Source organism: Gopherus flavomarginatus, chromosome 3, assembly GCF_025201925.1.
Source record: "Gopherus flavomarginatus isolate rGopFla2 chromosome 3, rGopFla2.mat.asm, whole genome shotgun sequence".
Classification (NCBI taxonomy): domain Eukaryota; kingdom Metazoa; phylum Chordata; order Testudines; family Testudinidae; genus Gopherus; species Gopherus flavomarginatus.
In genome coordinates, this window is record NC_066619.1 from 19738375 (window position 1) to 19765495 (window position 27121).

The following is a 27121-nucleotide window of genomic DNA, read 5'->3' on the forward strand; positions in this document are numbered from 1 at the left end:
GACGAAGAGGGTATTCACCCATGAAAGCTCATGCTCCAAAACGTCTGTTAGTCTATAAGGTGCCAAAAGATTCTTTGTTGCTTTTACAGATCCAGACTAACACGGCTACCCCTCTGATACTATGTACGGTATGACATTTCTCTGTATCTGGAAAGAATAGGGTCCATCCACATTTCCTGTTCTTGAAAATAATACTTAATTTTAATTAGCAGAGGCCTAGGCAGGAAACCAAGGTGGTCCTTGAGTGAGGCACATTCCTTTTGTTTAAGAGACCCACGGAAGCAGAACATATGGACTGTTACATGTACTCACAGCCAATTCAAACTAAAAGAGAAAAGGTATCCAGAAATTAGAACTTTTTTGTGAAGGTACTTGTCTCTAAAGTCTCCTGCCATAGCAGAACATTTCCAGCAATATAAATGGAACCAGTAACCTGCAGAGTCAGTAAATGTCTACATGACAGAATTGAAGCACAGTGAATTTTAAGCCAATTTGGAGGATGCTTTAAGGGATCATAGAGTATCTGTTTTGAAGCAGGGGGTCTTACCGAAGTGTTTGCCAACAGAGTTTGATTTCATCTGCTCACAAGCACTGGTTGTTACTGAATCAGTGGAGACTACAGGGAAAAAAAACTTACCAGAGGAAATGACCTGTGGGAAGAGTGATGCATGCCACATGAGCGGAAGTGAGCAGCTGTCATTTCACAGATAAGCGGTGTTGGAACTGCCATAAAAAAGGACACACACGGCACTACGTGTAGAAGCCCAAATGAAACCAAAAGAATGAAGCTGTTCAGGCTGTGGGTGAGAGACCATCTGCCAGTGTTAGTGACGGTGCAATTGTAAATGCAGTCAGTAAACAAACTCCAGATATAATTTACACAGAACTATAAGGAGCTGGTAATCCCTCGGTCCTGGACATAGCATGTGCATTTTGACTAATTGCCCAGAAGGATTATGAAAGTTTATTTGCAGCTATTCCACTTTGCATGCCTCTCTGAACCCACACAATTACCAAAAAAACCCAAAAAACACGTCAGCTGGGGGCCTGCATGTTCAAATTGCATACTAGAATCAGCCATCACAGTGTTGTTTGTGCGTCTTACTAAGGCAGAGAGCTCCCTGTTATTTTCTCTAAACATTCTATAACAACGAACTGAGACCCCGCTACGACCTGCCCGCATCTGTTCTGCCCCTTTGCAGATGAGAGCCCCACCTTCCATCAGAGACCTTTTGTTTCTCCAGACACACCCCACATTTCTACAAAACAATAGCAGCTGCTCCACACAGTTTATCATGTAAATCTATTCAGGCCCCCAGCCAAGATCTACCAGGCCTGGGACGTGAAGAATGAGTGGAACATCTTTGGGTATGTCTACACTGCAGCACGGAGGTGGGATTCCCAGCATGGGTAGACTGACTCATGCTAACTTTGCTCATGGGAGTGCATTAAAAAGAGCAGTGTGGATGTTGCTCCATGCTTGGCGGCTCAGGCTAGCTGCCTGAGTTCAGACTTGGGGCGTCAGGCAAGCTTGGATTTCGGTGGCTAGGTCCATCCACCTCAGCCTCACATTGTCCTCTACACCCCTCCTCCCACCTGAAAGCTACCCCTTGGCTGGGTCTCTGCCCCGTTTCTTCCAGCTTTGAGTATTTCACTGCCCTCATCTTCCATTGTATTTGTTTCTCACCTCTTTTCTTTCATATCCTTCTTGTTTTGTTCTTCCTCTTATCCTTCATTTCTTTCAACTCTGCTCCCTCACTTCTCTGCTCCCCTCACTTTCACTGGAGTCCACTTCTCCCCACCTGTATCTGCCTCTTCTCTCACTCCCCTTCACTCTGCCTGCCCTACTTCTCCCATTCTCTTTTTCCCCCTGACTTGTAACCCTACTCTTTTTTTCTTTCTCAACCTAGTTTGTGCCCCACTATTCTCTCTCTCAACGAGATAAACAAGAATTATAATCATTAATCCTAAAAAAGAGCATTAAAAGGGATATACAACTTCATGCTCCAGAGTTTACCCAAAGTCTATTAGGGATTAGGATAGTACACTCATGGGGGATTGATTATCCCACATCTACCTACTGTAGTGTTTCTTGTACCTTCCTCCGAAGCATACTGGCTGCTGTCAGAGATAGGCTACTGGGCTAGATGGACCAAGGGTCTAAGCCAGTGTGGAAATCCCTATGCACCTCTTCTTTCCCACCATTTTTGGCTCTTTGAGGGCAAGGAGGGGTGACAGGATGGCAGAGAACAAAGGCAATGGACCCCGAAGAATTAAACACCAAAAGACTTTAATGGAAACCAAAAATATGCCATAGGTACCACTCACTCATCGTTAGGTCCAGCGTTGTAAATAGAAAAAGCAAAAAGGCAAAATTCTAGCACTTCATCGATGCTAGTTCAAACCAGTTTCACCAGTGGCATTAATGGGCAAACATCAACAGATACTAATGGAGTTTTTCACAGGTAAGTCAGCAGAGAATTTGGCAGTTAGTTTTCTGATCTCCCACATACAGTTGTATTACATGTACAGTCCTCCTCAATCTATCTAGGTATTTATACTATGCTCATCACCATGGTATCTGAGCTCCTGGTCAGTTCTGAGCTCTGAACTCACACCAATAGACAATTATGCTATTATATGGAAGGCTGCAATTTTATCAATGAATTCCAGGAAAACTATAACTCCTACGTGAAGATTTTTCATGAGAGCCCCAAGATACAATTGTTTCCTTTTATGTATTAAGTAGAAAAATAAGTAAAGTAAGAAAGCGAGATAATCAAAACACTTGTTTCTTATTTACTGTTATTGCTTTTCCTTTCCCACAGCTCTGCCTCTCTATCTTCCTCGTGTTTTTATTTTTAAAATGGAGAGTAACTTTGCTTGGGGTCTCACATGTACCCGTTAGTAGTGGTGTGATGCAAGCTTCTTCATCCTACCATTGCATAATAAACTGATCTAGAATATATTTCACTATCTCAGTCCTGGGCTGCTGCTTGAGTGGACTAAGGTGAGGCCAGCAAATTCATTTTCAGTTGTGCTAGGAGATGGATTTGAACCCAGGTCTCAGAAGTTGAAAAGTTAATGTGCATTAACACATAGTGTAGACCAGCTTCCTTAAGCTCCTCCTTCTCTCATTTGTTATTATAATATTTCCCAGTGTATGCCATATAGTTTGTTTTAGGCCACACCGTACTGTAACAACTTTATTGCATGACCTAATGCAAACTATATTCAGAGATTCTATGACCAGGAGAGACCACTGTGATCATTTAGTCTGAGTTCCTCATGATACTCCAATTCGTTCTGAATGCAATAGTTATTACTCTGACTGATTACAATATAGTGAGGCTATACAATATACAGACCCTTATCTATGCGCTAACTAGTGACTTTGTATACTTAGTGGGACAGTATTCCATAAGAATATGCTTTCTCCTCCCATATTGACTAGTTAGAAAGTTAGACAATGCTTTAGATAGAAATATATTTATTATTTATATTATAGAAGAAACATCTAGTGTCCTCAAGCAGGTCAGGACCCCTGACCTGTGCTAGATACTGTATATACATTTAGTAAATGACAGTCTAAGTCCCAAAGATCTTATAATCTAAAAGACTGCTATTCCTCAATGATTTCAGAGACTGATAAGAAGTAGATGAATGGGTTGAATGTTTAGGGCAGTGCTTTGTTCTGAATCCCTCAGCCTTTACTTCTGATAATACTACAGTCTTCTTTCTCAGAAACACACCTATATTGCAGAATCCAGGTGCCCCCCCCCCGAGTAATTACAGACCAATGTTGGACACACGGACATGAAAGCTGGGTCTCCCACAAGCTGAGACTAACTATGTTGTTCTGAGACTGAGCTGCAAGATGTTCCTTTCTGCTTGCATTCTGTCTTCTTTCCTTCTGGGATACCACAAAGAACAACTCAAACCGCAGGGAAGGAGACCTGCTTGCTCGGGGGTTCGGGGAACGCGAGAGCAAACCGCAGGGAAGGAGACCTGCTTGCACGGGGGGTTCGGGGAACGCGAGAGCAAACCGGGGAAGGAGACCAGCTTCCCCGCGGTTTGCTCTCGCGTTCCCCGGACCCCCCTGCAAACCGCAGGGAAAGAGACCTGCTTGAAGGAGAGGCTTCCTCAGGTATGCTGGGATACCTGCTTATTCCACGGAGGTCAAGAAAAGCGCTGGTAAGTGTCAACACTTGATTACCAGCGCTGGATCACCAGCGCTGGATCCTCCACACCCGAGACAAAACGGGAGTACGGCCAGCGCTGCAAACAGGGAGTTGCAGCGCTGGTGATGCCCTGCAGATGTGTACACCTCCTAAGTTGCAGCGCTGTAACCCCCTCACCAGCGCTGCAACTTTGTGATGTAGACAAGCCCTAAGAAAGACTCCTTTTAGGAGTCTAAATGATCTGGGAAAAAGGGGTAAACAGTGAGGTGTCAAAACTTGCAGATGATACAAAATTACTCAAGATAGTTAAGTCCAAAGCAGACTGCAAAGAGTTACAAAAGGAATCTCACTAAACTGAGTGACTGGGAAACAAAATGACAGACGAAATTCAATGTTGATGAATGCAAAGTAATGCATAATCCCAACTACACATACAAAATGATGGGGTCTAATTTAGCTGTTACCACTCAAGAAAGAGATCTTGGAGTCATTATGGATAGTGTTCAGTGGGGTTTTTGTTTGTTTGTTTGTTTTGTTTTGTTTTTTTTTTAAACTAACAAAATATTAGGAACCATTAGGAAGGGGATAGATAAGATAGTAAATATCATAATGCTACTATATAAATCCTTGGTACACCCACACCTTGAATACTGCTTGCAGTTCTGGTCACCCCATCTCCAAGAAGGATATATAGGAAATTGAAAAGGTACAGAGAAGGGCAACAAAAATTATTAAGGTTATGAAACATCTTCCATGTGAACAGAGATTAGAAAGACTTATTCAGTTTGGAAAAAAGATGACTGACTGGGGTAATGACAGAGGTCTATGTAATCACAAATAGTGTGGAGAAAGTGAATAAGGAAGTGTTATATACCCCTACACATAACACAAGTACTGGGGGTCACCCAATGAAACTAATCAAGGAAATAAGGATTCACCTTTTGCTCTGCTGTTATGGACCTTTTGACTATGTTCCTTTTAATGGGCATATAACAGTTAAGGAAAATGTTTTTTGACTTAATTTTGTTTTGCTAAAGTGGTGGCTATTTGAACACAATCAATGCATGGTGCCACCTGTGGAGCCAATGATACGCACACCTCTCAACTTTACCACATTTGGAGAGAAATTACGCATTTTGCTCTCAGAATTGCTAACTAATTTGGCACCCCCTTGCTTTTATTATAGAAAATCATTTAAACAGACATAAAGAGTCAGGGACTAGAAGTTATAGGAAGAATCATTTACATTAAAGAAAGGGCTATCATGGCATTTTAAGTTTCCTGCATGGATAATTTTTGGTGTCATGTGGGTCTTTGTCACCCACTGTGCCCCATGTTTGGCCTTTGGTAGGCTCAGAGGTCTGGTGGTAATGCAATGAAACATATAGTTACATAGAAACAATCGTTAAAAGCAACACAGAGTACTACAAACACAAAAAGTAACCCTGAATGCAAAAATACTAACCCAAGCATACTAAGTGGTATCTCTGCCTAGATACTATGCTGCTAGGTTAATCAATGCAACCCCCCCCCCCCCATGCTAAAAAGGGACTTAAATTGGTGCAGATAACCTGCAGCAGCTGATCACATTTTATTAAGCCTGACACTGCTACCACACAGCTGTTAGCCTGTGTGCAGAACATCAAACAGGGCAGAGCCCTTAACAAAGGGCAGAGTGTGTATTTAGCACTTAGTACCTGCAGTTGAATCACGACCAAGATTTGTCCGAGGTTAGTTCCTCACATCCGTGTGCAGGCACTCAGGGCACGCCTTCTTCTCATACAAGCCGTTCAGGCAGAAGCCTTGTCAGGCTAGCTCCCAGGGGTGGTGCTAAAACAGACTTCAACTCCTTCGCTGCCCTGACAGCAGCGGGATCTACATAATCGCTCAGGACGATCCGAGTAAGTTTCTTCTCTGGCACTTTTAAACATTTCCAACCAAAATCGGGGTTATGGCGGGAGGGTCTGCCTAGGAGGAGTTGAGCAGGGGACAGAAAGGTAAAGCCAACATCGGTCCCTGAAATCCGACACCCAAGTTCACACGCTGGTGAGTCTGGCAAGCAGGGGAGAGAAAGCGAGAGAGAGTGTCTGTGCGTTCCTGCTTGCTGGAATGTACTCACACCCATCTAGCGTGTTCATAGCTGCTCCGTAACTGTGGGAAAAGGAAGTTAGGCCTAACATGGCAAACAGCATTTTTATTTCTTTGCTGCTTCTACCTTTTGGTCATTTCAGATTATATTGTAGAGGCTTCTTTTTTTCTTCTTCAAAGATCGCACTTTTCTAGGGCATGTGGCTTTATATGCCAGCAGGTATCCCTCTTCAGTGATGGGTCTCCAGAAAACTGTTGCTTGGTGCCCTCTGCTTAATATTTGCATATCAAACAGCTGGTTTTAAAGAAAGCATTGAGGTGTCCAATGTTTCCATGTTATTGCTGTTAGAGATTACATGTGTGCTTTCTGAAGAGCTCCAAGGAAAACAGAAAGAAAGGTTGGCACAATGTTTTTCCCGTTCTTTAAACTCTTACTGTGAATTTAGTTGTGATTTCCCCCCCTGCCACTTTGCCCCCTTTATTGTTTGACTTTTGTACATGATTTTATAACTTACAGCACTTCGGAGGCATAGCTCAGTGGTTTGAGCATTGGCCTGCTAAACCCAGCATTGTATTTTCTGAATGCTGATAAGGTTCTGCTTTGGTTCTGCTTTACTTTAATAAGCGGTTACTGCTGATGGTTGCTGAAGCGTTCTTGTTATGTTCTACCTCCAGTTTTAAATAAAAGTATTTTGTCATGGCCGACAGTAGTTTTTACTCTTTATCGAGGGTGTTTGTAGTTAAGTACTAGCACTTTTTTTATAGCACTAGACAACCTGGAAAATGTTTTGTCCTCAGTTATGCCCCATGAAAGTCAGTAGGATTGCATGACATGTAAATAGAGCAGAACTGGTCTCCCTAGTTTTGTGTCCTATTTAAAATATAGGATGGTTAAGGGCAAGGTCTGCTGATGGGTAGTCCAGATTTACATCAAGTTTAGCTTAAGGATGCGGATGAATTTACAGCAAGTTTTACATTGGCATAAAAGGGAGTAGAAATTTGCTTCTTGTTTATAGTAGCTAGTTTTTGTGTATAAAATGTGAGCAGTTCAAATTCTGGCTTGCATACCAAAGTGGATATTGTCTCCCTCCCATTCCTGCATTCTGAAACCTTGCCCTCTCCCCATGTTGGGTCTGGAATACATTCCTGCTGCTGAACTGTCAATGTATTAAGAGGTTTTCCTGGGGGAGCAGAGAGGTTTCCTTGCAATCAATAGCGAGTTGCTTGACAGTAATGAAAAGGTTATATTGATTCTGCTACGCTGAAGGGCTATTTGAGTTTCACCATTATTGCTCATGAGGGGGCCATACAAACTTTCAGCAGAAATTGGATTATCCTGCTCTCCTGGCGGATGTCACTTAAATGGACACTGTCAAAGCTGACATGCACAAAATGTTTCATTCCTCCCCTCCCCTATTTTTTTTTTTTGGCTCAATTAGCTTTCCAAATTAAAAAAAAAAAACAAACCACAATTCAGTGATCCACGTAGAATAACCCTAGAGCAGTGGTTCTTAACCTGGGGTGCGCACACCCTCTGTGGGTGCGAGATGTCCTTTCTCGGGGTGCAAGACGTGCCAGTTTTTTTTTAAGATGGTAAATAATTGAAAACGCAAATTAAGTACAGGCACATAGGTTTGATGAAACAAAGTAATTGCACCTATGTATCTATTAACATTATACCCTTTTTTAATGATTACTGTAATATACAAACAAATATATCTAGGTTTAAGGGGTGTGAGAACATATTTTGAGAACTAAAAGGGTGCAGGCTGCAGTAAAGGTTAAGAACCACTGCCCTAATGTGTTGAGTTTGTTGTGATTTGTGGATGCACTAATCTCCTTAGCAGATAGGAGTGGAGGGTCATAATCTTAATGTGCGATGGATGGGATTGAGTGTCATGGGGTTTTAGTAAGGGACATTGGACCAGTCTGTATATATCTGGATATAACTGGTTTAATTTTCTCTCTTAGAGGCAGGAGTGGACACGTTTATATATGTCTAAATAAATTAAGTTAAATATCATGCCAGCTGTCTACTCCTCTGGAAATCTGCTCTTGAGGAAGGAGGTGAGTGACACTGACAAGTGATCTCTAGAGAATTCCTGTCCATTTCAATCTCAGCAGGCTCAGAAGGAGCAAAACAGCCAGGAGTACAGGAGAAGAGGTGCAAATCCACTTTGGCAACTTGGACTACGTCTACACTACTGCGGTAAATCGACCTATGCTACGCAACTCCAGCTACATGAATAACGTTGCTAGAGTCCAGGTATCTTAGGTCGAGTTACCGTGGGGTCTACACCGTGATGGGTCGACAGGAGAAAATCTCCCATCGATTTACCTTACTCTTTATTTTTTTCACTGGAGGTAGAGTACAGGGGTCAACTGGAGAGTGATCTGCAGTTGATTTCATGGGTCTTTCTAGATCCACTAAATCAACTGCCAGTGGATCGATCTAAGAGCATCAGTCCCCACTGTAGTGTGTACCTGCCCTCAGTGCCCTGCATTGATCAGCTCAAAGCTGGGATTTTAACACTGTTGTAGGTTGATAGTTGTGTTTTTTTCATTAAAAGGGGTGATATAGACATATTAAATCTGTTTTATAGGTGGATAAATTTGTGGGACATTTTACGTTTTGAGTAGCCCAATTCATTCCTTTTGAAGCAGTTGATCTCTTGTGGGGAAGGGAGGGAAAAGGCTTCTTCTATATTTTAAGAATAAATTTCCTGTTCTGCTGAGCTGAAACCTGTACGCTCACTTGGAGGCACAGGGTTATTCTGAATTAGGGGCAAGAGAGACAGTAGTTGCAAAACCAGAACACAGGACTCTTATTCTGGAATAAAACTGTCCACACAAGGAATTATTCAGAAATAACTATTCTAGAATAACTCCATGTGTAGGCAAACCCATAGAATGCCAAATTCTGCTGTAACTAACAGTTCTGCTAGAATATAGTGTGGTGTGTACAAGAAAATGAGCTATCCAGAAGTAAAATACATTGCTTGTCATTCACAATGTAACTGAGAAATATTATTGCCGCAACATATCTGAAATGGTGTCAATTTACTCTAAACTGATAGCATTTCATTTCACTTGCAGCCACAACAAAACATATTTAGTCTTTTAAATGATAACAAAGCAGAATTCCTAGCTATAACCTCATTCTTCAGTCTGTTTTTATGTGTTTGGGAAGGTGTAGAACTAGATCATTATTTTATATCCCTCCTGATCTCTGTTTTTTACAAGATCTTTTAAACTAATTGTGTACATCAGTCTGGAGGCAAAAAGCATTCACCCAAGGGTAAAATAAATCATATGCTTTCAGGCATGTGGAAAAGAGGGGGCTGAACCTTGAAGCTATGCCCGTTGAGACCAGCTGAGGATCTGTCCTAAACATTTTAAATTCTGGATTCAGACTTCTTAAAAACCAGAGATAGTTTTCTCAAGCTCCAAACTCTCAACTGAGCAAAAAACTTCAGTGTGGTGCAATACTCTCAAGTCAGGGGTTGTATATGAAGGCTAAAGAAGCCAGAGTTGGTAGCCCTGCACACGGAATGTTTGCAGTTCCGGCTCAGTTGTGGTGTTAAAGTTTGAACAGCTGTAGAGATAAGCGACAGCTCTCATGGCACTGCACTTCATTTTTTGCATTCAGAGAAACAACACTATATTACACCTGCTGACAAATCTGCATCAGGGTGTAGCAACCCATTTAAAATGTCCTCATAAACCCTCCCTTGGTATACCTAGAAACTCCGAGGGTGGACTCCAGGACACACAACGTGCTTGCTGCCAAAGTACATGAATTTAGATGTAGAGGTTGCTGTATAGAAAATGGCATGATTAAGAACTGCTGGTAAAATACATTGCCCCTAAGAAATTACAACTGTGCACTAATGGTATGTCATATGCCTTTCAGCACCCATGATTTTTATATACTATTGTTATCTCTTTTAGACAGAGAGAGTGGAATTAAGTCATGATGTCAGAATCTATACAGTCTTTTTTCCTCTCTGTGCTGAACCTTCAAATTTTGGAGCTCACCCGGTGAACACAGTACAGCTATATTTTATTCTCAGATTTGCTGTGGAAACAACACACATTGCTCTTTCTCATTGCGACTTTACTTTTGTTGGTTGTTTTGGGTGGTTTTCCCCCTTCAATCTATTACATTCTTTTTAGATTGAAAGTATTTGTTTTGCACTTTGTACATGGAAACATTAATGCAATAGCATTCACTTCAGTAGATTTATAGCAATGATGAATTTGGCCCTAAGTGTGTTAGAAAAATAAGTCTGATTTTTCTTCCCATTTACCCCCATCCTTTCGTATAAAGCTTAGTATCCTGTATTGTAATACAAATCTGCAAAGTGTCTTTTATTTTAGCTAATGTTTTATTAAACGACAGATTTAATTGCTGACCTGAAAGAATGAAGACATAGAATTGCTTCTGTGGATTAAACCCCAGCAAATTCAGAATGCAATAAATGATTCCTTGGTGGATCAATAGATAATGGACTACATGCTTGTTAATCTTGTAGAGGTCACACAAAAAAACTACATTTTCTGTACCAAAAGAGTATCTAAGATGTTGGCTTTCATTTAAACCTTAAGGAATTGTTTAGTTCCATGATATCTATTTAGGGGAGGAATAGCTCAGTGGTTTGAGCATTGTCCTGCTAAACCTAGGGTTGTGAGCTCAATCCTTGAGGAGGCCATTTAGAGATCTGGGGCAAAAATCTGTCCGGGGATTGATCCTGCTCTGAGCAGGGAGTTGGACTAGATGACCTCCTGAGGTCCTGTCCAACCCTGATATTCTATGATCTAACGCAGCCAGTTAATGGTTGTCACAAGGGTTCTGGTATCATCAGGAAGGGTTTGGCAGTAGGGAGGTGGACCAAATTGCTAATCTTCCCTGAAACAGGTCCTGACTCACTTCATCTCCCTGCAGCCACAGTCTCACTGATCTCAAATCTAACTGCCCCAAGGAATCTACCTCTACCCTTGGGCTCGGCATTTAGCCGGGTGAGACCAAAAATGGACATTTCTGGAGGTTAGAGAGGGACCTGCTGGATGCAAACTTTTAGGGCCTGGTTCTTCTGTCACTGACACCTGTATATATCTGCAGTAGCTCCGCTGAAGTCAAGGTAGTTCCATTGGTGTAAAACTGTCATAAGTGAAAACAAGGCACAGGATCTGGCTGGCAGCAGGTAGGAGAAGCTAGGAGACATTAGAGTTTAGATTGCAGTTGTTTGTGTGTGGAGGCCAAAAAGTAGGGGAAAGACTTACAACGTACAAGTGCAGTGGGTCAAGCTGGTAATTGGCCTTGGCTTGGTAGTACAATGTTTCTACAACAGATACTAGTTTCATTTTGTTAATCTAAAATATATTTATTCATAAGAATTGCAGCCAAATTTTCAAATGTTAACACAGATTTGGGATGCCTCATTTTTAGATATGCTGAATTTGAGACCCCATGGTTTCCAGAAGTGCTGAACACCGACCACCGCAAACAAAGGCAACGGGTACTGCGGGTGCTCAAAATCTCTTCAAATCAGGCCCAGGGTGACTAATAACTCCAAAATGAGTGACCATTTTTGAAAACGTTGTCGTTTTTAATTAATCTCCAAGAACCCACGGCCAAACAATAAAATGAAATGTTATTTACACAACAGTATTTCCAAGAATTAACTTGCATCTGCTCTGGAAAATCATAGACAATTTTTGAGACAACTGATTTGTAGCAAAGATACCAAGGTTTATTTGTCTCAGAGTGATTAAAAAAATTATATGTGGCAGTTTGGAGGAGGGGCAGGCAAACTTTTTGGCCCGAGGGCCACATCGGTGAATAGAAATTGTACAGCGGGCTATGAATGCTCACAAAATTAGGGTGTGGGCTTTGGGGTGGGGCTGGGGATGATGAGTTTGGGGTGCAGGAGGGTACTCTGGGCTGGGATCAAGGGGTTTGGAGAGCAGGAGAGGGATCAGGGTTGGGGTGTGGGGAGAGGGTCAGGGGGTGCAGGCTCAAAGCTGCACTTACCTCAAGTGGCTCCCAAAGCAGTGGCACGTCCCTTCTCCGGCTCCTACGCAGATGCACGGCCGGGTGTCTCTGCACACTGCTCCATCCTCAGGCACCACCAGTGCAGCTTCCATTGGGGTGCGTAGGAGCTGGAGTGGGGCCATGTCATGGCTTCCAAGAGCCACGTGGTGTGGCCCCCGACCCTGTACTCCAGCTAGAACGGGGCCAAGCTGTATGGTGCAGCTTGTGGGCTAGCTTAAAAGTTTGTGGGATGGATCTGGCCCATGGGCTGTAGTTTGCCTACCCCTGGTCTGGAGCCTTCCACAGTTCTTGGAAACAAATTGGTGCAAATGCATAATGGGGCCTGATCTTACTCACAGAAGTGTCAATTAGGAGTAACTCCCTTAATGTCAGTGGAATTACACCGGTGTAAAACAAGTATTAGTGAGATTAGAACCAGGTCTAAGAAATGCGATTCAGTAGAGTAGTGGCTCTTCAAATTTTAATAAAGAAGTGTTTAGGAATTATTTAATTATCCTTAATATTCCCAAAGCCAAATGACAACAATATGCATTCCAATTTTTCCCACTCATTTTGTCAGGCTAGGCAGTAATTAAGGTAAACAGGGCTGGAAAACTTTTTCCAACACCTTCTCATCCAAGCCCACTAAGTGGGTGAAAAATGGCACCTGCCAAAGCCACACCAACTCTGCACATTAGTGGAGGTTTAATTTCCATTACTGGATCTCCACTCCCCCATTCACTATTGTGCTCAACAAATAAACCCATTCAGTCCCAGTCAATTCTGTCTATTTCTGTTCCAATGAAATCTCTTCCCCAGTCAGTTCTGTCTCCCTACTCCATCAATTCTGTTTCCCTAAATCAAGGAATATTTCCTACCCAGCCAATCTGTTTGGCACTCTGATGCTCCCATTTCTGTTTTCCTCCCCAGGCACACAGAGTCTTGATATGTCAGATTCCTGTTTCCAGTTAAGGTCTTTCTTTCTTTCCTGCTTCATCTCTATCCTGTAAGCAGAGATCGTTCTGTTCCTCACTTCCTGCTTCTAAAAGTAGGAAAATATTTTTATCTGCCATTAAAAGTATCATGGGCCAAATTCTACCCTTATATAGATAGGAGCAACTCCTCTTGAAGCCATTGGGAACTGTGCAAAAATATTGTATGTGTGCAAGAGTAATTTTTTTTGGCTATGTATCTTTTCTTCTGGCCACTGACTGGACAGTGCAAAGTGGCATGACATTGCAGGGAATCTATTCTCAGTCTGAAGGCTAATGTAGAATGATTCTGGATTTAGAATTTTGGTATAAAGAATCTAGATTCTGGTGTATAGAATACAGTATTTAGCCCTAGAAACATTTTGACCTCTGTTACATATCTTCATTTCCTTTGGTTAAACACATTGTAGTCAGTAACCAGAGATGTCTGAAATGTGAAATTTCCAGATCATGGGAGCTTTTCTTATTGAGACATTTTTCCCCCAAACCTGAAATCCCCTCCCCCCTGCCCACCAAAAAACCCACATCCTTTGTTTTGGAAACACTGACACCTGGTATTTCTAAAACAAAATTTGCTCCCAGCTGCAGCATGAAATTGACATTCTTGTCAGTGTCAGTGCTGCAATTAGCAAGAAGTGAAACCGGCCTGAGATTCCATAAAAGTTTGTTGGATCCATCTTGCTTTCACAAGAAATTTCAGGTTTGATGAACTGGCATTTTCCAACGAAACCGAGATCCAGCCAGCTCTGAGGGTAAGGCTATGGGAGCAAGAGGATAATTTAATTTCACCTCTGTCAAAGAAGGTGCTGTGGTTAACGGGGGTTAGTTTGTAGTCCGAAGAGCAACATTCCATCTGGCAAATGTCAAGGCAGCTTTGTCACCAGAGGCCAAATTCTGTGCTCAGATACTCATAAATCTTTCCTGTTTAAACCCAATGGAAGATGTCTGTGAATCTGAAGGTACAGTTTAGCTTCGGGTGCCTTCCCTTTCTTATTCCTCTGATCCAACAAACAGCTGATCTGTGAGATTTGTCCTTTTCTTTTATTTACAGTTTGAGCAGAAAGTTTGAGGACTTGGAACACTCAGCTACAGAAACATGTCACATAGAAAATTATCAAAGTTTGTCCACAGAGGACCAGAGCAGAACCGCACTGGAACAATATAGGAAATGGAACCTAAGATGTGTTTTCACTGAGATCCACATTTCAAAAAAATGACTTGCATACTTTAATTTTTAAAGGATATTTAATACAAATAAAGGAAAACTAATCGCTTTCAAGGGTCCCACCAGCAGTTTCTGAAAATACCAGGCATACTAATCTTCCATTTTATTGCTGTGTGTGCTTTCTGTTCTTCCTTTCTTTGATTACTAAGGGCCAGATTCTGATATCTCCTTACTCACCTTGCTCAATACCTTTCTCAGACAGTTACCCCATTTAATGAGTCCGTTCAATTGAGGGTATCGGAATCTGGCCCAGCCTTTTCCTGCTGTACTCTTAATGGGGGTTTGCTAGACACAATGGATGAATCTAGCAGCTTGTGATGTGTCATTAGAAATAATGGAGCCTCAGAAAACTGCACAGACCCAGGAGTGGTGGTAAAGGGTGACTAGATTTTTTATTATTTTTAAATACCAAACTAGGAAACCTATAATGGGGTGGAGCTGAGCAGGGAGCTAGAGAATGAACATGTGATCCAGCATTAACAACTGGGGAGAGCAGGGATGGGAGGAAAGAATGAGATTGACTCCTCAAGTCCATTCTTCTACCATACAACCAAGCTCACTTCCTCCTGTTCCCCTCTTTCCCTGACCCCTACCTTACCAGCTTCTTTGTCCGCTATTAGACGCTTCAAGCCCTAGCTGCCTTCACTGGACCTGATGCTGCTAATATGCATGTAGTGAGACTACAGTGCAATGGATTGTAGAGTATATCCATTTGTACACGTAATACAGTGTGTGGTAACACAATGGAATTGTGGCCGACAGAGGTGGGTCACTTGGGCCCACAGATGCAGCAGGGTCTGGGACGATTGAGACGTAATATTGAAAGAGGTGGTTGGACAGGCAAGGAACAGGATGGAGTGGGAAGAAGAAGACCAAAAAGTTTAAACTGGAGGAGATGGGGAGGAAACTGCTGTTGATGGGACTAGCCAGGATGCTGAAACTATACCAGACAGTTGGGTGATCCTGGAGCCACTACGCAGTACTGAATAGAAATAATAACAGTGCCTGTCTCTCACGTCCCACTGTGAGGATGGGGGGCAGGTGAATCCCTAGCTAGGTGGATCACTAGGTCCAATCATTATCAGCTCTATATTCCCACCTCTTTACTATAGCTGCTTCCAAAACATTAAGTAGTTAAAAAAAACAAAAAAAGAAGACCCTTAAAAGGGATTTAGGATAATGAAATTTGATCTGGGTGTACTCTGTGAGCTGTATCCTAGGTTAGTATAAAATCAGCATGGCTCCTTCTACTTACACCAGCTGAGGATTTGGCCCCAAACAAGTGATTTAATTTCGATTACACATTCTAAGGTTTGGAATGTATTCCTTTTATCTGTCTTTAACCCTTGGTTACACCCAGGCACTCATTTTAAAGGAAGATTAAAAAAACCTGAAGCTGGCAAATATTTGGGTCTCTTTTGTGTAGTAATCAGGTTTGGATTCTTCACCTATGCTTCAAAGTTTTGAATCACCATATTTCTTCTGGTGGTTTAGTTTTTAATTATCTGCATTCATTTAAAATATGGCATAGTCAGTGTGCTCAGTCTTAATGACAGGACTTTGTCTTTACGAAGAAGTCCTATAGATATCTTATGATTTCAGATTTAAAATCTTACTTGGCTATGGTCAAACAAATGAAATATGAATAATGATATTGTGCTTATGCAGTTATAAGGGAAGTCTAACCCAGTTCCTGTCTTTCAGATAACTGTTTTAGCTCATAAGATTTCACCGAATTATTTTTTTTTCCCTAGCACTCTGGCAGATAAATTCCAAAATTAAGGATAGTTTTCCCTTTGATAGCAAGGGATTTAGAGATTTTGATCAGCAGCCAAGTTGCAAGTCAGCAAAAAGCAGCTGAAGTGGTATTTTGAAAGGCTCTCATAAACTTCACAATGAGTTGGATTCAGCCCTAAAGCGCAAAGGAGAGGTGACATCACACTTGTAGTAGGTATCCTGATCACACCTACATTTGGTCTGATTACCCCATGAAGATCTTATTACATTGTTTAGTCCTTGCACAGCATTTAGTCTCAGATGGTATATGACTGCCCATGAATTAGATTAGGTAGATATGATTCTGTACAATAACCCTCTGAGTCCCCTCCATCCCTTTTCTTTTCCTCGAGATGATATTGATAAAAATCTGCTTAAATCTTTATTCCTGTTTCTTCCTTCTGCAATGTGGGTGAAAAACTGCAAATATTTATCACTTTTCAGTAGCAGTTTGCTTCTGATATTGTCAAAATCCTAGCATTTCTATATTTATAATCTTTGTAGGTATTTATATTACTTTGAATAGCGTAACTCTGATTACTCACAATAAATCTCTCAAATATGAGAGTAGATTGCACATTAGAGGCAGGCATACACTAGATTAGTCAACCGCGGATCTGAATTGTCTACTTACTGAACAGGTTTTTGAAATGGAGAAGAATTTATATGGTCGCTTGTGATATAACTAATCCCTTACCATGCACTCAGCACGGAACAAAAAATGCCAAGTGTATTTCTAAATGATAACTTTAAGAAACAATCAACTATTTTCTTCATTTCAATTATTTTTCATATTGTCTAATGCAATACAGTAATTTTTTAGTACCAATCAGACTCTCTTTGCATCAGAGAGGTGCAAATGTGACTTTATTGTGTGCACATAGGGTGAGGGAACCAGTGCTACGTGGAACATTTGTTTAGGGAATTGGGGAAGGAATTCAGTGTTGCTTCAGGCCTATTTAAGCCTGGCCTGAGGTTGTAAAGAAGACTGTTTAAAAGCAAGAGCCCAAGAAGCTGCATTAGGAAATACTGATGTTCTTGGATGACTCGGAACATGTTTTATAGTGCATTATGAATGACTCTTAGAATAAAAGTGAATTTGAATGGGTAATTGTTGCATTTTTCTTTGTTTAACCACCACATTTAAAAGTGGTGTTTGTAGTTATGTATGTTAATGTCTGAATTTTGACCCAAATCCTGCTGAATACCTGCATGAATAGACTCATTGTAGGGCTACTTGAATGAATAATGTGAGCAGGATTTGAATCTTAATATCTGCTGGCTTCTTTGCACGTCTGTGTATTATAGTATTTATTCTAAATTAATGAACTGGCCCTTATAAATATTGGCATGTGTCGTTGAAAGAGATGAATACAGGGTGTACTTTAGAGTGTCTTCCTTTTTTATTGTTGGTGAGCTGTCAAAGGAAGTGCATTCAAACTTCCAAATGGTGATGGTATGTTGTGTTTAAAGGGACACTTTCAATTGACTGTATATACATCTGTATCTATGCTACAAATAACACCTTGGCTTATTAACCCAGAAGGAATGAGATGTCTGTTCTGATCATAAAAAGCTTTTTCACATGTAGAAGCCTATTGATTTCAGTGGTGCATACATGTACTGAATTTCTGCCCTCCAAGGTCCCCAGTGCTGCCCAGTGAACCAAACTTACTGCTTGGTACTCTTAGGGACTTATTTTTGTCTTTTCTCTGAGCTTGGAAAATGACACGAGATCCATTTGACTTTCAGATTGATGGGCGCTGGAATGACACGTTTGGAATGAAAGGGCTCAAGTATAGAGTGTGTGTGGCTTTTCTTTGTGAGAGAAGGGGCCCTGATTGTGATCCCACACAACTTGATGCTGTTTCAATTCCAGCAGGTTGAGCATTCCTTCAGAAAAGATGACGGTATTGGCTCATTGCAAACGTTTTCAATTTTATTTTAGGCGGGTTGATCATTTCCTTTTTGTCCATATGATTCCAGATGAAGTGGTGTGAACTTGTTATGATTGGTGGAAAAGGTTTTACCTTGAATTTCGATCGCTCACCTTTTCTGTTCTATATAGTTATTCCCCTTTTCAGGAAGCAGCCCTGAGGCCATCCATGGGAAACTCAAACCCTTAAAATTTGGCTTCTGCACCCTCATCCTGTTTTGCAACCGTGACCTCACCCTTTATCTTTCCTTGGGGAAATGTCTCAAATGAGGAAGAGAGAACTCTGGGTGTGTGTGTGTGTGTGTGTGTATATATGTGTGTATATAATAAAGCATTTCGATTCTGAACTAAGAATGAAGTTTGGGCTCTATCCAAAGTCCAGGTTCTGACATATGCTACTCAAAACTCCATGAGACTCAGTCCTAAACCCTGAGCACTTTAAAGGCTTTTTGAATGATGATGAAAGTTCTATTAAGGAACAATCCTAGCAGCAGTTGGTTACGCTCATTTGCTAGGATCTGGTTTGTGGTAAGGTAGGTACTTCAATGATAGAGGGGTTGGGAAATCCCTTTGCCAAGGTGTGCCTGAAAACTGAAATCCATCTGGAAGGTTGCTTGTCTCATAGAGTGGAGTATAAAGAATAACTGTTGTTCATATGCTATATGGAATTTACCAATTATCTGTATTTTGCAGGAGTTTTAAATTAGCTTGTGGTGGGGAAGAAAAAATAATTTGATATAATTTCAGAAGCAAATACAATTATCAACTCTTGCAATAGCCTTCCATGATTTTTTTTTTCTTTTTAAGGCGCTAATTCTCCTGCTTCTGAATGGGAGGAGGATTCTCAGTAATACTTATCCTATTAGTTTGCTTGGCAAGGGGAATCCAAGACTATTCCTCTTAGACTTGCTCTAGGGAGGATGTTTGCATAAGCAGTCTCTAATCCTTCTAAATCCATCCTCTCCCAGGTCCTGTTTATTTCAGTCGCTAGATGGAGCTACTAGTCATTTCCAAAATTACTGTTGGCTGGGATTTGCAGACATACATGTTGTGCACATTTCATCTCTGAAAGATGCATCTCATTGTAAAGCTGATGACCTGAAGGCAAGAGGACAGGGTAAAACTTTGGAGATCTCTTAAATGCCAGGAGCTTGAGCAAATAAATGAAAGGTTGAGGGTATGTATATTGTATGTGGCTGACTCTCACGGACTGCCACATAGGTAGAACCCCAGCAGTGTTGCCAGTGTCACTCCCACAGAAGGGATAGTGCCCCACTAGCACACTTAATGCCCTCTACCCATATGTCTATGGGAATTTATCTGGCTCTCTTAAGAGCCAATCATGTTTATGCAATAGATTCTTGTTTGTGCCGCTCTTCCCTGAGCTCCCACTAATGACAAACACAAGATCTCTTGTTGTTTTTTTTAAGAGCTCATTTTTCCCTGCTGCTCTAGGAATACGTTCTGCTTAGTGACATTACAAATAATTACTGCAAGGGTTGAATATTAAGAGATCCTGTCTTCTCTCTCTCTCTCTCTCTCACACACACACACCCGTTAACAGAGAAAGTGACCAACAGAAAATCTGGTGAAAACATTTATTTCTTACTTAAAAATTTGTTTTCAAAGTCTCTGAGATACCAGGTGTTGTTTACTATTAGGTTCTTGGGAACTTTTGTGATAAGGGTAAGAATAATCAATATATATGTACAGTCTTAATTGGAGGAAGAAAACAAATTGGTAAATGTTCTTACCTGCACCTCATTCCCTCCTTGAAGAGAAAAGCAGCAATATGGGGCACCTGCCTTAATCCTGTGCAGTCCACTAGGGAACAGTCTGGTTCATCCAGAAAATATAGTTGGTTGAATGCTGCTTTCTCTCACTGCAGAGACAGAAGTAAGAGGAGCAGTACTGCAACCCCCCCCTACAATAACCTTGAAATACCCCCACACACACACAAACTTATTTTTGGGTCAGAGCCCCTCCAATTACAACACCGTGAATTTTCAGATTTAAATAGTTGAAATCATGACATTTGCTATTTTTAAAGTCCTATGACCGTGAAATTTACCAAAATGGACCATGAATTTAGTAGGGCCCTAAGCATGAAGGGCTGGGGGAATGAGGCTGGCTGGGAAAAATTAGTGCCACAGCTTTCATTTTGTCTGATCTCAAATGGAAAAAGTAAAATTTCAAATATTGGCAAATTCTCAAACGTTTTGGCTACATTCCCAAACCTACATGTAGTCTTTGACCACAAGCTGGCTTTTTTAAAAGAAATCTTGAAATAGCCTGGATAATTAGAACAGACTGACCCTTTTCACCTAAACTATGTGGTTTGATTCAGCTTTGTTTCAAATTTTCTGTAGAGCATTGGGATCAGAAAGCACTTTGACACACTAGCATACACAAATAAATTAATCAAGACACCGATTTCTTCAATGTGGCGAAAGACAACGGGGCATGTCAACCATGCCTTGAAACATATTTGAAAAAGCATTCTGCTTCAACTACAGTGATGGATCTATACATCCGTGCATAAAAGGAGCAGATATCCTCCATTTGCAATTTTTATACCCCAACCTTCAAGATATTCAATTGACTTATTTGAAGCATTGTAATCTGCTGACAAATGGCAAATTTTCAATTATGTGCCACGCTACAGTTAGAGAATATTAGAGAAAAATCAGTAATCAAGACTGGAGATGATGATGGGCTGGATGAGAGCCTTAGCTGTCTGTACAGAAAGAAAAGATCTGTTCCCTCATCCTTCTTCTCCCCCCCCCCTTTGAATTAGACTTAGTCTGAGTGTGGCGGGGGATGGGGAGTGTCAAAAATGACATATGCACCCCTCCCTGGTTATCGGCCTGATTGACAGGAGGGTTTTGGAGGAAATGTAAGGGGGTCAGTTTGAGGCATGTTAAATTTTTTTAATTGACAGTATGCCATCTGGAGGAGATGTCAGGGTGACAAGCTGAGAGATGGAATTGGCTAGGAGAGATTGCATGGCGAGGAGTAAAAAGTGGAATTGAGTCATCTGTATTTAGGTGCTAGTTGGAAGCTGTGTGAGCAAATGTGACAGCTAGACAGGATGTAAGGGGTGGGAGGGCAGAGTTTGGGGGGAGGAAGGGCAGGCAAGGTCTCCCTGAATGGAGGAGGGCAAGAGATGTTGAAGGAGCAATTAGAGAGGTGTTAGGAAAACCAGAGAGGCTGGTCTGAGAAATGCTGAGAAATGCTGCACTAGTGGAACAGGACACCCAAGAACCCTGTCAGTGACTGGGAAGGAGCCGAAGGAAGTTACAGTGGATCTTACTGACTTTTTCTTGTGTGAATGAGAGAGGAAAGGGGGTTGAGGAGGGAATCCGCTAGGGAATATTTGGAAATATGAGTAGGTTAGTGACGTGGCTCTCATAGCCATGGGTTTTAAATGCTGCAGTTCTAATACTATAACACTGCTACTGGCAGTACTAGGGTGAGCTCAATGAGGTTGAAATGCTATGGTTCTTGCACTGGTCTCTGCAATAGACCAATAGAGTTGTACTATCCCATGTGTACCACACTTATTTATCATAGGTCAGGGAGACATGACTCAGGAATCACGATTCAGACATAAGGCCATGCCTCCCCAAGTTACTCATGAGTGACCGGTGGAGACCTACTATTAATCACTTCTCTCTAAATACTGTTCAGAAAAAGTGAGTTGTTTAAGCTGTTTTTAGTTCAGAGGGGAAAAAAAACCATCATCCAGGTGCACCATTGAAAGTGTGTGACCTTTGGTGTTATCTAGCACTGCTGTTGAGGTTATACAATTATTGGCTGGCAACTCTTAATGAAGACCTTTCTCGTAAGAGACAATTCATTAGGTTGTTTATACTGTGTAATATCAAAACACAAACCATGCACAAAACCAAAGTAAAACATTCCTTGTTCTGAGTGTACTCAACATAAATGCACTGTAGTAGTGCAACTGTAGAGGCAAACCAAAGTGGATTTGTAAAATACGGTGTGCTCAGTCGAATACATTTTAAGTACTTTAAAGTTGGTGGTGTAGAGACTGAGTTGACAGGTTTAATGCAACCTTTAAAAATACAATTATTCAGGACAAATCTTGAATAAGTCTAATCAAGGAATGCAAGGGCTGCCATTGGTCTGAGATATAGAAAATTTCAATGCCATAAGATTTTAATTAGCACAACAAGCAATACAAGTGTTGGTTTGGTTTTGTTTGTTAAAATAGCCTTTGGACACATGATAGAAGTAGGGAAATCTAGTCTGTCATTGGAAACTGGATAATCATGCTTCTGAAGAAGGTGTAAAACTCCCCATCAAACAGTTAATCAAGCTGCATGATTTAAGATATGTTAACTTCAGGAGGAAATTTCTACCTGTAGCAGGGATGAATTTAAAGTGTGGGGGAAAAAAAAAACCCAGTAATATATTGGACAAATGATCATGTTGCCTCTTGTTTGCAGAGGTTCATAGTAGATTGGCTGACTACAGAGTTTAATAGCCAGTCCTTTCCCCTCATGTGATGGCAGATGGTGGTTGCTCAGTTTTCTTATTGTTAGGACTACAGCTATTTTGTGTGGTTTTTTTTGTTGTTGTTGTTTTCTGGGTTTTTTTTTTCCCCTCATGCTTTTATAGCACCTGTGCCCTCAGTCAACACAGTCTCTAGTGTGCTTATCAGTAGACTTTGAGTGGAGATAACCTGACGCCATTGGTAGTGGTGTCCCATATGCATTCCTGTCAATAGACCCATAAATCTAGTCTTCACACCCAGTATCTTTTGTCCAGCACCTGTAGATCCAATACATTCTGACAATCAAACTCTGAATAGTAAGTTGTAGTTCCATCCATGTACATTTGACCATTCACTTTGTACACTGAAATCTTTTTATTTGATAGAGAAACTTAAAACACTGCTTTCAAGCAACATGACGCTCGGGACTAATGCTGAGTTTATAGATTATGATAAACGGTTTTTGTCCCTGCCTGCAGGTATATGGGATCTTGGGGAGCAATTACCACACAGGTGGGGTGCAAAATAAACTTTATTAAGAAAATGCAAAAACAGGGAAAATTTAATAGTGAGGGGTATGGGGTTTGTTAAGGTAGGCAATTGGGGAGGGAGTTCTTTTAGTGAGGGGTATGGGGTTTGTTAAGGTAGGCAATTGGGGAGGGAGTTCTTTTAGTATAGTATAGGGGGTTTCAATAGTGGGGTACAATACAGTTGGTAACCAACTAACACTGAAGTATAAATGTAACAGGTAGCTAACAATTTCTAGGTAAAGGGTGTGTCACAGCAGCATATAACCAACTAACAGTTATGGGTAAAATGTGTTAAATAACCAACAACTCTAGGTAAAAATGTGTCACAGTGGTGTAAATATAAAATGTGAGGTGTGTGAGAGAGAAAAAGGGTAACCAATGGGGTTTTATGCTAGACTTCAGTAATACAATTGAGGTTTGGCAGCAGTAGGAGCGGGGTGAACACATGGGGGAAGGGATTAAAAGAGAGAGAGAGAGAGAGAGAGAGGCAGTGGTAGAGGAATGAGGTTAGGGGATGGGGGAAGAGGAGCACGTGGTGGAGCAGAAACCAAAGATAGAGGCGCTACAGAGGGAGATTTAAACTCAGGGAGACACAGAGAGCAGACAGGCTGCAAGTTTAAACAGCAGAGAAACTGCAATGAGTGACTGGGGAGCTCGGGGGGGGGGGGGGATTGGGGCAGTGGGAAGACAAATTCAAATAGTAAAAACCTTATCTATCCCCTAACTTAATCAAACTTATATAAAATGACAAGCAGCTACAGAATACAACCAGGCAATGATTTTCTAAACTTATCTTAACCAACAATTAGGCAACACAACAAATATCACAGAAACTTACAAGCTCTACAATCTTAACAAACTATGACTTATTAAATTAAAAAAAAACAAGACCTATGGTGCACCTTATGCTATGGGGAGGTTACAGAGGGCAGAGTGGTATGTATCCAGGACCCAGCTCCCAAGGAAGCCAAGGGATGGTGGCTACAGCGGTGGATACAGCTGAAAGCAGAGAGCCCCAAGGCAAAGCCCACAGGAGCAGAGCTTAGCAGTGGCAAAGAGCCCTGTAGTTTAAGAGAGGTTTTAAGACACAGACCAAGGTTTAACTTGAGTCTGTGTGCTGGGGAAACAGAGCCAGCAGCTAAAATAATAAAATAAAAGTATAGAAAGTTTTACAGAGGGATTCTTACCAGTCCCCAAGGCAGCAGCAAAGGCAGAAGCAGCAGCAACATCAGAAGAGGCAAGGAGGGTTCGGTACAGTCTCAATAATCAGGAGATCTCTCAGGTAGCAATTCGTTCTTCGTGGGAGGGGTTTCAAAAACGCTCAAAAATAAAACGAGAGCAGAGAAAGGACCCCCCAGAACCCCTGGCTGATCAGACCAGGCAGCAATGCAGGAACCTTTCTGAGGTGTGTTTCAAAAATGTCTGGTTTTAAAGGCAAACTTGGGCAGTTTCCCACCAGTAATCCTGATAGGCTCCCTCTGTCACAGGGGAGGGGGCACAGGGGAAAAACTGAAGGTAAGCCCAGAGACATGCCTGGACATAGTCCTGTGCAATAGGTGACTCAAGAGCACATGAGACTATGACTCATGCCCAGGATCTTAAAACCACAATAGGCCTTGCAGCTCTGGACATTGCCTACCCTACACCAAGCCCAGGTTCAACGAGGTGATAACAGGACTAACCCTTTGAAAAGGGCAGTGGTCCCACTTAGCATGCAGCACAAGTGGCCATCCCTTTGAGAAGGGCAATGGCTCTTGTTAAACAACTTAAGGGGCCCTCCCTTTGAGAAGGGCAGTGGCCCTGGTAAACAACTTAACAGCCAGGGAAGGGCGGCCACAGGAGAACAGAAAACAAAATGGAGTCTGGGGAAACAAAATGGAATAGGGGAATAGCTGTAACGGACATGCCCCCCTGGCCGACCTGAACGGGCTGTGAGGGGGATGTCCCATGCAAAGACCAAAAAAAGAGGAAAAAAAAAAAAAAGGTTTTACAAGTCATCGTCTTCGTAGTATGGAGGTGGTGGTTTGCTGCTGTCCAAGGGAATGGAGGAATACCTCACCTGCAAAGGCAGGGCTGACACAACCTTATGAATTAGCTGCTTGACCACTGCTATCCCCAACAGAAGGGCCACAAGAACAATAGCCACAGTAATAAGCCACTGCTTGATGGACTGAGCCCAGGTCCCCAACCCCCAGCTGGACCACTGAGCTTGCCACCAATCCCACTGCTTACGCTCTTCACGAATCTGTACGGCGAGGGAGGATAGTTGGTCAGCCACGGCTGAGACATTGTTCCACCCAGGCTGAAGGCGCAGGCAACATTGTCCTTTAAAGCGAGGATCGAGGTCCTCCAAGGCGACACAAAAGTCCTTCTGTAGGATGGTCTGGATCAGAAGACGGTTCTGCTCGGCGTCGTTGGCTAGGATAGTGAGGGCGTCGCTGGTTCGACGAAGTCCTTCTGCTGTGATGTTGGTGAGGGCCTCCAGACCAAGCGACAGTCCACGGATTTGCTGTAAAGTTAAACTGTATGAGAGGGGGTTAAACTGTATGTACCCTCCTATGACCTTCTCGGTGGCTGACTTGAGTCGCTCCCATGCGGTGGCTGTTCGTCGTTTGCGTGGTGAGGAGAAGGGGCGACGGTGGTGAAAGAGCCCTCCTCCCTTTATGACGAGTTGCCCGATGGCACATACCCCTTTTGGGAATGCGGGTAGAGCAGTCCGGGCAATGTTGTTCCCACAGAGCCACACTTGTCCTGGGGAAGAGGGTAAAAACTGGTCATGGATGGAGCTTCGCTGGGGGGATTTCTGGCCAGGTGGTATATCGACCTCCATCCATAGTAGGTGGGCGGCTCTGACCTGTCTCAGTTCTACATGGGTCTGAGCTGTGGATAAGTATTGGGTGGGGTTAAACACTGTACTTGTTGAAAGATGATTAATAAACCTGGTGAACTCAGTGCGGTATCTTGAGCTTCCTTTCTTGGGGTTTGAGTTAGGCCGAGGTCCTATGAACCATTGGGTGCAATTGGGATACTGCCCCAACGGAGTGGGATTGGAGAAGCCAAAGGACACGATGCAAGGGGCTGCTGGGAGTGGTCCTGTCACCGCAACAGGGGCGAATGAGTTGGGTCTTCGGTCGTCGCTGGTGGTGTTGCACGTGAACAGAGGCCGATGAACCCAGTTTGTGTTGTTGCAGGCTGAAGCTGGATGCTGTGGAGTAGGTTCGTGAGGGGGAGGAACTCCCAGAGGAAGGGGGACCCTCCCTCTGAGGCCTTTGGTCTTGTACAGGCAACGCAATCGTGTGATGGGGGGACATCTGACAGGTTCCCGATGAGGACCTCCTGTAGGGCGTAGGCTCTCAACCAGGCAACCAGAGGGTTTTCTCGAGGCGGGGTGGCAATCATGGCGACTGATTCCTACGGAGACATAAAAGAAAGGTGGCCCCTCTTAGGGCCTGTTATGACCGAACACTAAGCCAGTTGTGGTGGACCAGGTCAGGCTTGCCCCGTCCATCTATTTGAATATGATAGGTGTTAGGGAACTGGCCAGGTGTGATGATGGTGGCTGCTAGTGGAGTGCAGGTTCCCTGGGCATTGGGAATAGAGACCCACACTGGCTGAGAAATACTATAGGCAGGTTTCCAAGGTTCCTGTGGTTTAGGAGCAATTTCTGGCCATCGGCTGTATGCTGTATTAAGGGAAATGAGGGCTTGAGGCAGGACCCGGTCCCACCCCCTTGTAATCAGGGGTGCCAAGTATGGCCCGAATCTGGGTCTTCAGCATTCCGATCCGTCTCTCCACGATTCCGTTGCTTTGGGGGTGATATGGCAGGTGGGTGTGAAGACG

The 27121-nt window shown here is 42.5% G+C and overlaps 1 protein-coding gene across 5 annotated transcripts in view; it reads left to right on the forward strand.

The window, feature by feature from the left end:
* RAB27B (RAB27B, member RAS oncogene family) overlaps nucleotides 1-27121 on the forward strand; it is a 204567-nt gene that overhangs the window by 148395 nt on the left and 29051 nt on the right. Inside the window, exon 1 of one of the 5 annotated variants that reach the window (XM_050944786.1) lies at nucleotides 5948-6082. The exons of the other annotated variants lie outside the window; for them this stretch is intronic. The gene's annotated coding sequence lies outside the window, so the exon portion shown is untranslated. Of the gene's footprint in view, nucleotides 1-5947; nucleotides 6083-27121 lie in introns of those variants that run through there. 5 annotated transcript variants of the gene reach the window in all.